Source organism: Acartia tonsa, chromosome 10 (assembly GCF_053477335.1).
Source record: "Acartia tonsa isolate MP-2025a chromosome 10, ASM5347733v1, whole genome shotgun sequence".
In the NCBI taxonomy this organism is placed as follows: Eukaryota; Metazoa; Arthropoda; class Copepoda; order Calanoida; family Acartiidae; genus Acartia; species Acartia tonsa.
In genome coordinates, this window is record NC_137269.1 from 32,225,656 (window position 1) to 32,237,575 (window position 11,920).

The window sequence follows — 11,920 nt, forward strand, 5'->3', positions numbered from 1 at the left end:
ATTGTATACACGATATTTCTTAACATATGAATTAAAGAATCAATCTTGAATATTTTCCAGCAGTGTCATTTCCAAAACTTTAGAATAACTTGAGAAATGAAATAAGGCTTTCAGACTCTATAAAGAAATCATTGTCCATGATTAAAAAAGAATATTTTTCAAATTATAAATTAATTCATTGCAACAAAAGAAAATGCTTTTCCTGTAAGAAATAAAATCAATTTCTGTAACTGTAAATAGTTATTTAGTCAACCCACTTAATTATTGATCTATTAAATTTGTGTAAATATCTTTATATAATAAATAATTTTTGTAATTCTCGCTATAAATAAAATAATAAATGAAATTAATTAAAGGGGTAAATTTACGGCCTACTCCAAGGCTTAATTACTCCTTGCTATGCAATTTTTAAAATATGATTTTATATGTATATTTAATAATTTAAATGTATTGCATTAGTTAATAAATTCTATTCTATTCTATTCAATCAGTCAGTGAGGGAAGGGGCACTTAAAGAAATGGTATGTATCTGATAAAATATGATAAATAAGGCATGTTATGGTTATAAGATTGGTATATAAATATACCCACACATCATATACCCCATCTTATTCCAATCTAACAAGAGAATAATATCTTAATAAATCATGTTATGTGAATATTTACATGGTTGTAGGGCAAAATGTTTTATTTTTTCTTTTCTGCTTCATATAAAAGACGTTAAATAGTTAAACATTAGTGACTTTACATTTGGGGAAATACCTTAGCATTTTAACAGAAAAAAAACCACATGCAGTTGTTATTTCGTGCCAAAGGTCGTGCAATTAAAGAGTTGGTTTTAATAGAATTTAAAAAAAACGCTTATTTTTCTCTAAAAGTTTGTTTAAATTTTACTTTTAGTTAACAGGAGATTTTTGAATAATGAATAAAAAAGCAGCTAAACCACGGATTGACAGAATATAATCTATCTCTGAAATTAGGATTCAATATTTCTCTGTCCTACCTATCTCTAAATCCCTGACGCCTATCTTTACATATATATAAACTCCTTTACATTATATGCATGATAAAATTGTGCCAAGATTTATTAGCGGCACAGCATCGATAAGAAATATTCACATTTTTTAGGTAGAGGGAAAAAGTGTCTCAAAAATCAGCCATGTGACGTCATAAAAATGATCGAGGTAGATTAGAGGAGAAGTGGGAAAGAAAACTCCTAAAAATGAGATGGATAATCACTCATTTTTATGACGTCACATGGCTGATTTTTTAGACACTTTGTCCCGCTACATTTTTTTTATCGTAGCAAAGCTACTTTATAATTTCAAATTTACGTCCAATATGTAAAGCCCATTAAACAAGATTAATAATTTTTCACTAAATAAATAGTTCCACCAAATAAAACGATTTTTGCATGTACTAAATATAATTTTTTATACATTTTTATTGTTCAATAACGTGCTGCTATTGTTATCAATGGAGAATAGTTATTTATCTCATTACATTATAGAAAGATTTCCACAGATAGTAAATTGTAAATTTATGGATTAATTCCAAATTTTCGGCCCCGAGGGGCCGAACGAACGTGTCACCAAAATCGTTTTTTTTTATGATTTTGATTTATTAATAAAGTAAAATTGTCTATAATACGATAAAAGATTTTTCCGAATGGCTTAGAACAAGTTTTAATCCAGCAAATAGCAATCGGGGTCAAAGCCATACTGTTCTCCTAATGGTTGATCAGCTAATAATGTTGAATACTTAAGTTAATAATTTAATAACGTTTTCAAGTATAGCCGTTTTAAAACCTAAAAGAAAATTAACAAATTAACATAATAGTCGTGTCCTTTATTTAAATTTTCTGTCTATATTTTAAAAATTAGTCAAACATAATATCGACTATTAAAATATGAAAACTGTACAATAAAATTATAAACATAGAAAGAATATGAATATTTATTGAGGTCACCCTACTTAATTATGGCCCATTAAAAAACGTTTTATTAAAACAAAAAAAGTAAAAGCGAAGAAATAATATAAGACATGATATAAATTAAAAGTCTAAATTAATATCATTTTAAATGCATCGCTCTTAATCAAGAATAGAATAAAGAAACCAAAAAAAGTTATTTGGTGCTATGAATTAAAATTAAATATCTTTTTGATATAAAATCTTGGATCATGGAAAGAAAACGAAGTTGCGAGATTCGTCGTATTTTCACAGTAGCTTTTGATTTATTTAGGTTATTTTAGGTAGGTTAGGTAAATATTAATGATTTCTCACCAATTTGAAAAAAAATAATGAACCCTATACGTTGTTTTCTGCTGTCGTTGAGGGGCAACACTAAGTAGAATTCACAACCTTTTTATCTGCCCCCTAAATATTATTTTAGATTTATTTCGCTTGTTGGCTAAACCTAATTTTTGTATTACTTTGCTTAAGAATTTATATTTATCTATCAAACGCTTTGTTCAAATCAAACAAACACCAATTACATGAAATTCTGACCCCAAATACCAAAATAGGTATAAAATTAAATATATATATTCTGTATTAATCCATCAAAAAATACTAATCTATAGTAAAATGTATGAGTGTTAGTATCTAAAGAACTCGTTAACTGCCAGACCAAATGAACAAGAATATACATGAAAGCTTTTTATCTGTCCTCAGCAGATTTTAGGCTGTTTTGAAGACGAATCAATGATATCTACCCGCCCTCACATGAAACAATTTTTTATATATAATTTAGTTTAAGATGTTAAGGGCGAAGCCATTAGTAGTTAATAGTTTATAGTAAAGAGTTTATTAAAGTAGCTCATGATAAATTATTTTCCATTATTAATTTCATGGATGCAAAGTTTTATATTAAAAAAAAGAAAGACAACATTCATAATGGCGAAGATCAACAAATCAGACTTTTGTTCAAACAAATAATAAAATATAAGATGCTTTTAATATCGAAGAAATGAAATATTACTAAAAGTCTAAACTTATTTTGATAACGATTAATCTTAAAATTTACATCATTTTTAAAATCATTTTTGACTTGTTTTCGAGTAGATTTTAAAATCCATTCCCATAGATTAAATCAATTAATAAATCCTAAGCTATATGAAACATGTTATGCGTGCAAAAAGTTTGAAGACATATTATATCGACGTGCGTCACATTTATAAATATTAAGAGATATAAGTTTTCCGGAATTTTAATGTAGGGAGTAGATTTGAAATCTGCATCAAATTTTAAAGATTTTTTATAAAATTCGTTTTTTGTAAAATTCTTTATCTAAAAGCGAAAATACATTTTAAGTTAATTAATTTTGACCAATAGGATAGGTGGATTTCAAACTACCTGCGCTCTAATTGGTTGAATGATGTACGACATCCAATCAGAGCGCAGATTTTTTAAATCCACTAATCACTAAAATTAATTAACTTAATTTGTATTTCCGCTTTTAGATAAAGAATTATACAAAAAACGAATTTTATAAAAAAACCTTAAAATTTAATGCAGATTTCAAATCTACTCCCTACATTACAATTCCGGAAAACTTATATCTCTTAATAAATATAGCTATATATACTTAAAAACAGATCAAGATTAAGAATTAGTTTTTTTTTTAAATACAAATCAATTTCTTTTTATCTTATCATAATTTTCCATGTTTCTACGAAAAATTATCTTAATCTAGGGTTTATAAAATTAAAGTACTAGTACTTAATAATAATATAATTGATAAAATTAAAAACATTTAAAAAGTTAATAACAGAACACTTCTATTGTTTTACAATTGGGCATTCTAGCACTTGATTCACACCTGTTTTTAGTCGAGACATTACATGCTTTTCACCCTATTCCGAGAAGGGGGGGGGGGGGTAAGTCATTTTCCTCCTAAGTTTTTTTTACCGCTAGTTTTAGTTTTCTAAAAGGTAGAGTAATAAAATTTTTATATTTTAAAATGCAGAATTCTACCTTTAAGGTTATAGCTGCTAAAGTTTATTTGTAAAAAGTATTGTAGACTATTAAGCTGTTATTGTCCCCTCCCTCCCTAATTTAATTAAATATATGTAGTAAAAAAAATACCGCTGTATCCCTTATAATAAAATCAAATATTTTGGTGTATTGTACCAAAAGTAATGATAAGAAATAAGCAGATTACTGCCTATTTTCTCTTTCAGGTCAATTTATCATAATGGCTAAAAAGCATTGTAAAAAATACTAGACGAAAAACCTTAGAACAACTATATAGAAAGTTTGGTAAAATCTATTGATTTGAAACAAGGATGACAACATCCAAAAAAGCGAATCTCTAACATCAGAAGGAAGGCCAAACGAACAATAACTGTTGTAGAGAATCAGAACTTAATAAGCAGAACATTTATTTCTATGTTTGAACGAAATTGTACATAAATTTATTGCAAAATTGCGTAAATATAGGATACAGTAAAAGGACATACTTTCATTTTCAAGATTTGATTGTAGAGCTACTTCGCTTATAATACTTTAACTTGTTGTCCTAAGAATCAGTATTCCAAAAATCAGATGAATATTATAATCATGTAACGCAAAAATTTAAACTTATCACATTTTCCACATAGCATTACCCATGGACTAACGGACAGACAAAGTGAATTATAGTGTAGCTTGCATATTAAAACATAATCTTTCTCTTGCTCTTTCTACTTTTTTCCTATTCTAAGATATAAGAATACATATAAAGTAACAATATCCTGAGTAGTAAGCAAGGTTGTATTTCATTACTGTATACAGTAGTGAGGAGTTTCAAATCATAGCTGATATGGTTGAGCGTAAATACTTATTTATCGCCTCGTATGTCCACAGATTTTAACATGTAAAATTATAAGATCAAAACTGGCATTAAACTTATGATTTTTATTCTAATATTCGTGGAAATTTGTCTGTAATACGATGTTATAAATGATTTTTAAGTATTGCTGAGAACCGGTTCTAATCCAGCAAATATTAATTCGAAGCAATAATGAAAAATCTATTCCAGTATAGTTTCGAAACCGATTAAAATAATATATCATAAGTATTATAGACAATTTTCGGCGAATAGTAAAATAAAAATAATAAAATTAATACCAGTTTTGTTGGCAACGAGGGACTATCTGCGGAACTCTGTCTAACAAACGATGCGATAAGTAAATATTAAACGAATTTGGTTTTTAAAAGTCCACTAAGACTTTATTAGAATTATTAGATTATCATTTTTTCATGGCACCCATTTATTTTCATAAAAAGGTACTTTTAAAACATAGTGTTTATGTGTATGAGTCCACTAAGATCTCGGGAAAATCTTGACTGTCAGATCCAGCATTTGAACTTATACTGGTCAAGTAAATCTACAGCTCTGATAATCATGTAACAGTTTTAACTTCCACTCTTATTGTACGGATCAGAATGTTTGCTTTTTTTGTCTACATACATCAGAGGTGGATTCTTAAAAAAAAATTGCCCCACTAATCGGTTAGTGGGGCAAAACTGTCTTCGAGAAAAATCCTCCAAAATCACATTAAAAATCTACAAAAAAATTAAACAAAAATCATAGAAAAGTTATGAACATAAGAAAGATCATCAAACAAAATGTACAATCAAACAGTTACAAAATAATTATATATTTTAAACAGGAGAAATGAAGACAAAGAAAAGAAAAGAAAAACTACCAGGTCTAAATTTTTTTATTGATCTTTTGATCACTCAGGAAGTTCGGGATATTGAGCTGTTTATTACACTAGTCCCCGAATTTTAATAATAACGTTTTCTTATTCATTTGCATCTTTTGGGACTGTTATTGAATTTTGATTTGTTAGTTTATTAAGTTTAGTGTTCAAAAGTTTCAACCAATAATTGTTAAGGGGTAATTTTGAGTATCATCATTGGGGATTTACATCAATTTATCTGCCATTACGTCTTACCCCTTTAGATCCATGAGATCACTGCTATATTAGTTGCTTATATCCTAGTTTTTACCTTACTACCACAGAAATTATATAAGGTTTGAAGTATATAAAACAATTCTAACATGCATAAATTCAAAACTACATTAAATTGGACGTACAAAAATTGAAGAAAAACTTAACCTGTAACAAGATTACATTGCACACTTTAAGTTTGACGGTCACACGGAAAAGACTATTTTTATCTAATAGTACAAATATTAATTTAGATAGGCTCGAAAAATTAAATACCATTGCATGCAAAGCTAATCTTAACATCAGGAGTTTTTGAGGAGTAATATAGTAAACATAAAAAAACTGGACAGAAATATCATTCTCATTTAAACAAAAACTCATTTTTATGCTAGTAAAATGTGGTTTAATTTTGGTTTTTACATTTCATTTATTTCCCTGGTATAATTTTTCTTTCTTTTAGTAATTAATAAAAATTCTAAAATCTTCAAAAAAAAAATTAAAAATCTTCTAAAAATGATACCCAGGATATAAATGAGATACCAGGGAAATAAATGAATATTTACATCCACTATTTAAGGGGTTGTTTATATGGGAATGAATGTTGCAACGCACAATATAGTACTTTAAAAATTAATAAAAATGAATAAATTTTACTAAATCATATATTCCTGCAAAAAAAGGTTTACATTATTGATAAGAGGTATTATAATAATCCTATAAAAAGGAAAAGCTCTATGATTTTAAGTAGATTTACTAAGAAACATGTATAGTGTGTGTGTTTTTAAGCTCAACTAAAAAACTGAGGCAAGTTCTTTTTTAAAAGATATCAATTTGTAATATTTTTCTCAGGGCTTTAACTTCGGAGGGTGGCAGAGGGTGGAGGAGTTGTCGATTCCATCAACAATATGGCCTTAAACTTACAGGTAACAATTACTAAACGAGATCCTAATGGACATATTACATACAAAAAATGACCGTAATTTTGGCGGTACTCTCCCCCAAAATAGCTTTAAACCTTCCCTTAACATGTAAAAGCTTTACTCTAAAGTTGAATCATATTGAACCAGCGATTAGTGAGATCCTTCGGTACACAGCTGGACATACTGTTACTTTTATAAATAAGTTTTCAATGAGTTTTAACTGAAAAGGATATTTAGATTAAAAATCCCTGTTATAATTGAAAAAAATAATCTTGTTAGAAAATAATTAGTTTCTACAAAATATGAATAAGCAAGGATGACAACATCCATTAATATCTAAATACCTGAATATTGAGTTGTAATTCTTATTCGTCCCAGGAATCACGACTTTAAAATTAAAGTCATCGTAATAATTTAAAGTAGTAAATATTAGTGTCTTTAAATTTTCAAAAACTTTTAAAATTAATCCTTTAAAAAAAACCACCAGAAATGTTTTGAAATGATAGACGTTTCTAACACACCTAACATTATATTATATCTTCGTTATAAACTTACTTGCCATGTTTGTAGAAAATCTTCGCTTTTAATAAGAAAACTAATTACATTATATCCTTTTCCTGACTAATTTCACATTTATGTTTTGGTAAAAAAGCAGGGACCTAAAGGGATAAGACAATGGCCGATAAATTGATGAACATCCCTAAAATGATGATACCCAAAATTACCCCATCAGTAGATTATATTTGTAAAATGTTAAGACAGTCGACTTGATGAACCAAAATTCAATAAAAGTCCCCAAAGTTGTTAAGTCAACGAATAAGAAAACGTTATTACAAAACTAAGGGGACTAGTGTAATAAACAGCACAAATTCATCTCCCTCCCTGGCTAAAAGACTAGTACAGGAAATTCCAACGTCAATCTACAAATCAGCCATTTCAGTCTGTCTGTACTATCACTACTTAGGAGTGTGGTGTTTATATCAAGTTTTAAGGTCAATGGTTAATATTTTATCAACTGGTTTCTATCATTTAGCTAAAATTATTATTTTATGTAGGTTTTACCTTCATCTATATGTACTAAACCCATAAAAAAATAAATTATTTCCATAAAAAGCGCAGCAACAATCATCCAAAGACTTTAAATAATGAAAAAAATGGCCTTAAACCTTCCTGAGACCTATGTAAAGCTTCCCTAAAATAAAGAACCCAATATCTACACACAAACAGTTAGACTGCCATTATACATTTTTTTGTGTGTACTAGTATGTAAAGGTGAATGTGTGTATCTCGTACGGAGGAAAGCTAATGAACTTACTTTAAAATCATTTCGAACATACATACACACATGCTATTTGTAAAGCAGATACGCTTCTTATATAGATAAATTATCTACATATAATTGATATATCTGTATATATGTGTGTGTACGGATGGTATTAATTATATCCAATTAGCTATCATCTGTATATCAGCTAATTAGCAGCATTCCAGGATTTTTATTTGGAAACACATCTCAATAATACCCTTTTTTGCAACTAGCGGTTTCGACCCTAGAGGACTTTACTTGTTTGAACGGGAGGTGCAGAATTTGACCATCTTGGGAGGTAACATTCCCCCAAAATAGTTATAAACCCTCCCTGAATTTATAAGAAGCATAAGAATCTGTAAAGGAGAACCATACAGCTTTAACGATTAGCGAGATCCTTCGCTACACGCACCAAATATACACAGACATAAATACATAATTTTACTTTTATTCATAAGGATATTTTGGAAGCAATATTAGAATAGTTATTTCACGCATCGTATTATAAACAGGTTTCCGCGGATATACAATGTACAATTAAAACTGGTTTTAATCTTATGATTGTACATTTTTATATTCGTAAAAAGCTGGATATAATACGATGCTAGACATAGTTTTTTCGTATGGATGAGAACCGGTTCCTATCCACCGGATTCGAATGAATATTAGAAAAATATATAATATTATTTGTTAAAGTATCATGTATGCTATTCTTATAAAAAGTAACAGGATGTCTTTGAGCCTATGTGTGTGTGTGTGTGCTTGTGCCGCAGGATCTCGCTAAATCCTTACATTGAATCGTCTCCTGGGTCAGGGAATGTTTATAACTATTTTGGGGGAAATGAAGAATAGCTCCCAAAATAATGATCCACTATAATATTTTTTTGTTTTTCTTTTTAAAACTATCCCCATCTCCGCTTAAAGTGCCCCTAGAGGCATCTATGGGCATTGTCATTGTATTCTATTAGATAATAAGTGAATTTAACTGTGTTTAGTGTATGTATATTTAGTGTTTGTTTGTCCATTAACATCATGCTATACTGCTTTAAACCTATCAATATAATATCCATTTCTGAGAAAAAGGGCGAGATAGGTTGTGTTAAAAATTCGTAAAAGTGTGAGTAAGCTTCCAATATTAACATTAATAATAGTATTAAATATGCGTTTTTGTACTATGAGTTTTGTCAGTATTAAGAACAGTTAGACTTAATAATCGCTTTTAACTGGAAGCACACTCACACTTTTACGGATTTTTAACACAACCTACCTCCCCCTTTCTAAATTTACAGTTAAGATGCTCCTAAGTACATTTTCTTGAAGGGATTTTTTGCTTGGGGGGAGGGGCTCCCGTGGAGGGATCTTGCAATAGATTTTAGTAAATTAATCATAATTGCTTAAAACTTTAGACACAAACCCATTTAAATTAAAATTCCCAATTTTTTTTATACAACAAATCTGATAGCGAGTCTATAAAACATCAGGTACCAGTATAACATACAGTCCAATATCCTCTCCCTCCTTCCTCCCCGTGATATTTTGTATTAGCAGAGTATGACATGTCCATGACAAGATAAGCTTATCTACAAACAAATGCAATTCTTTTCTACCATATTCATTTTAGTAGCGTAGCTACTAGATAAGTATCTCTCCGGCTGCACGTCAGTCCTGCAGTCCGAACTCGGACTGTTTTTTTATGTAGATGGCTAATTTTATCATCTGCTGACTACTATGTAGCTCAATTGGTCCATCATCGGGCTGACTGTAATGCCTTTTATTTTTTGAAGCGAAGTTGCATGTTCGTTTGTCCGTCAGTCGTATTGTTACTGTTTTCATAATGTCAAAACTGTCACAAATTCCTTTCTTTACTGTACGAAAGTTTAATGTTCTTTTTTATTCGGGATTTTTATTAAATTTTTTAAAAATTTAGTACAAATTTGAATTTACATTTACGAGTAAATTTATTTCCTAAAATTTGCCTTAGGTTTCACTAATAATGTTAATTTAAAATATTTATCTAAATGTTTAAGTCCAATTTTTAAAATTAATTGCATGTGATCAGAATAAAATAAAACTAGAGACTGGAGAATAAATTCGGCTCCGGAACATTGTACGTGAACTTGGAACTACAAATCCTCCGAATATGAAAACAGGACTTGCTCAATGTTCGCTCTCACCCTGCCCCCCCCTCTTATCTCTCTCTTTTCTCTCTCTCCTTCTCTCTCTCGCTCTCTCTCTCTCTCTCTCTCTCTCTCTCTCTCTCTCTCTCTCTCTCTATTTATCTGTCTGTCTGTGTCTAGATAATTCTCCTTTGCTACCATTTTAATAAAAAAATGCAAGATTGAAAACAGAGAAATAATAGTTATTTATCGCATCGTATCATAGACAGCTTTACGCGGATATTGAAATAAAAATTATAAGATTAAAACCAGCATTGTTTTAATATTCTTAGAAAGCTGTCTGTAATCCGATGCAATACATGATTTTTTAGTTTGTCAAAGTACTGTTTCTAATCCAGCGGATAATCTGTTTCGAACCAATACTGGAATAGTTATTTCTCGCAGCGTTTTATAAACAGCTTTCCGCGGATATAGAATGTACAATTATAAGATTTAAACCAGTTTTTTAGCCCCGAGGTGCCGAATCACTGGCTAAAAAACTGGTTTTAATCTTATGATTGTAAATTTTTATATTTGTAGAAAGCTGGATATAATACGATGCTAGACATAGTTTTTTCGTATGGATGAGAACTAGTTCCTATCCACCGGATTCGGATGAATACGAGAAAAAAGATTTAAATAATGCAAGCGAACAACGTAAAAAGACAATTAACGACCTATTTTGTGAATGGAATAAATTTTTTATCGAATTTGATATTTTGCTAATTTTTTATATTTCTTTTTAAAATGCTTTAATGAACGTTGTCATCCATGCATGTTTAATATCTTTTAAAGTCGCAACTATGATACCCGATCAAATTTTGACCAGGGAGAAAGGGAACTTTGGACGGTAAATTATACTGGTACCCAAAGTTTGATAAGCAAGTTCTCTCACTCGTAAGCATAAAAACTCTGGGTACTTTTATTTGTTTGTACAAAGTAGTTGCTTTCAAAGTTACAACCAATAATTTTTATCTACAAATGCAATGATTTTGTCTCTCTTAAAGGGGGGGGGGTCGTTAAAAGATTTATTGAATATTATCTAATCCCTTAAGATCACTTGATTTTGTTTGGTCGGTTCATGAAGTTAAGTTTCCAAATGTTTCAACATCTTATTGTAATCTATAGAAGAGGTTTTTTTTGTGTATCATCATTGGGGATGTACATCATTTATCGGCCATTGTCACATTCCTGAATAAAAACACATGATAATAAATAATAATTTCTTGTTTTCTTATTTAGTTTCAATTGATCATTAGCAATAACAAACAGTTTAATCTTATTTATAACAAGGATGACAACATTCATAAAAGGAAAGTTAAATTCCAATGCTGTGTTACTTATTGTCCGTGGTTCTATCAGAAAGTGAATGAGGAACTATGTATTATACTTGGACCCAATATTTTAACTTAGTTGTGGCTTTGCAAATTTGGGGACATTAATTGGTTGGTACAAAATATTAGTGTTTTGATATGTAAAATGTGTAATTGTTTTATTATCATTGGGATGTGCATCAATTCGTCGTCAATTGTCTTAGCTCTAAAGATACCTGGTTGGAGAATAATGTGTAACAAAAGTGGGGGAGTGGATCCAGGATT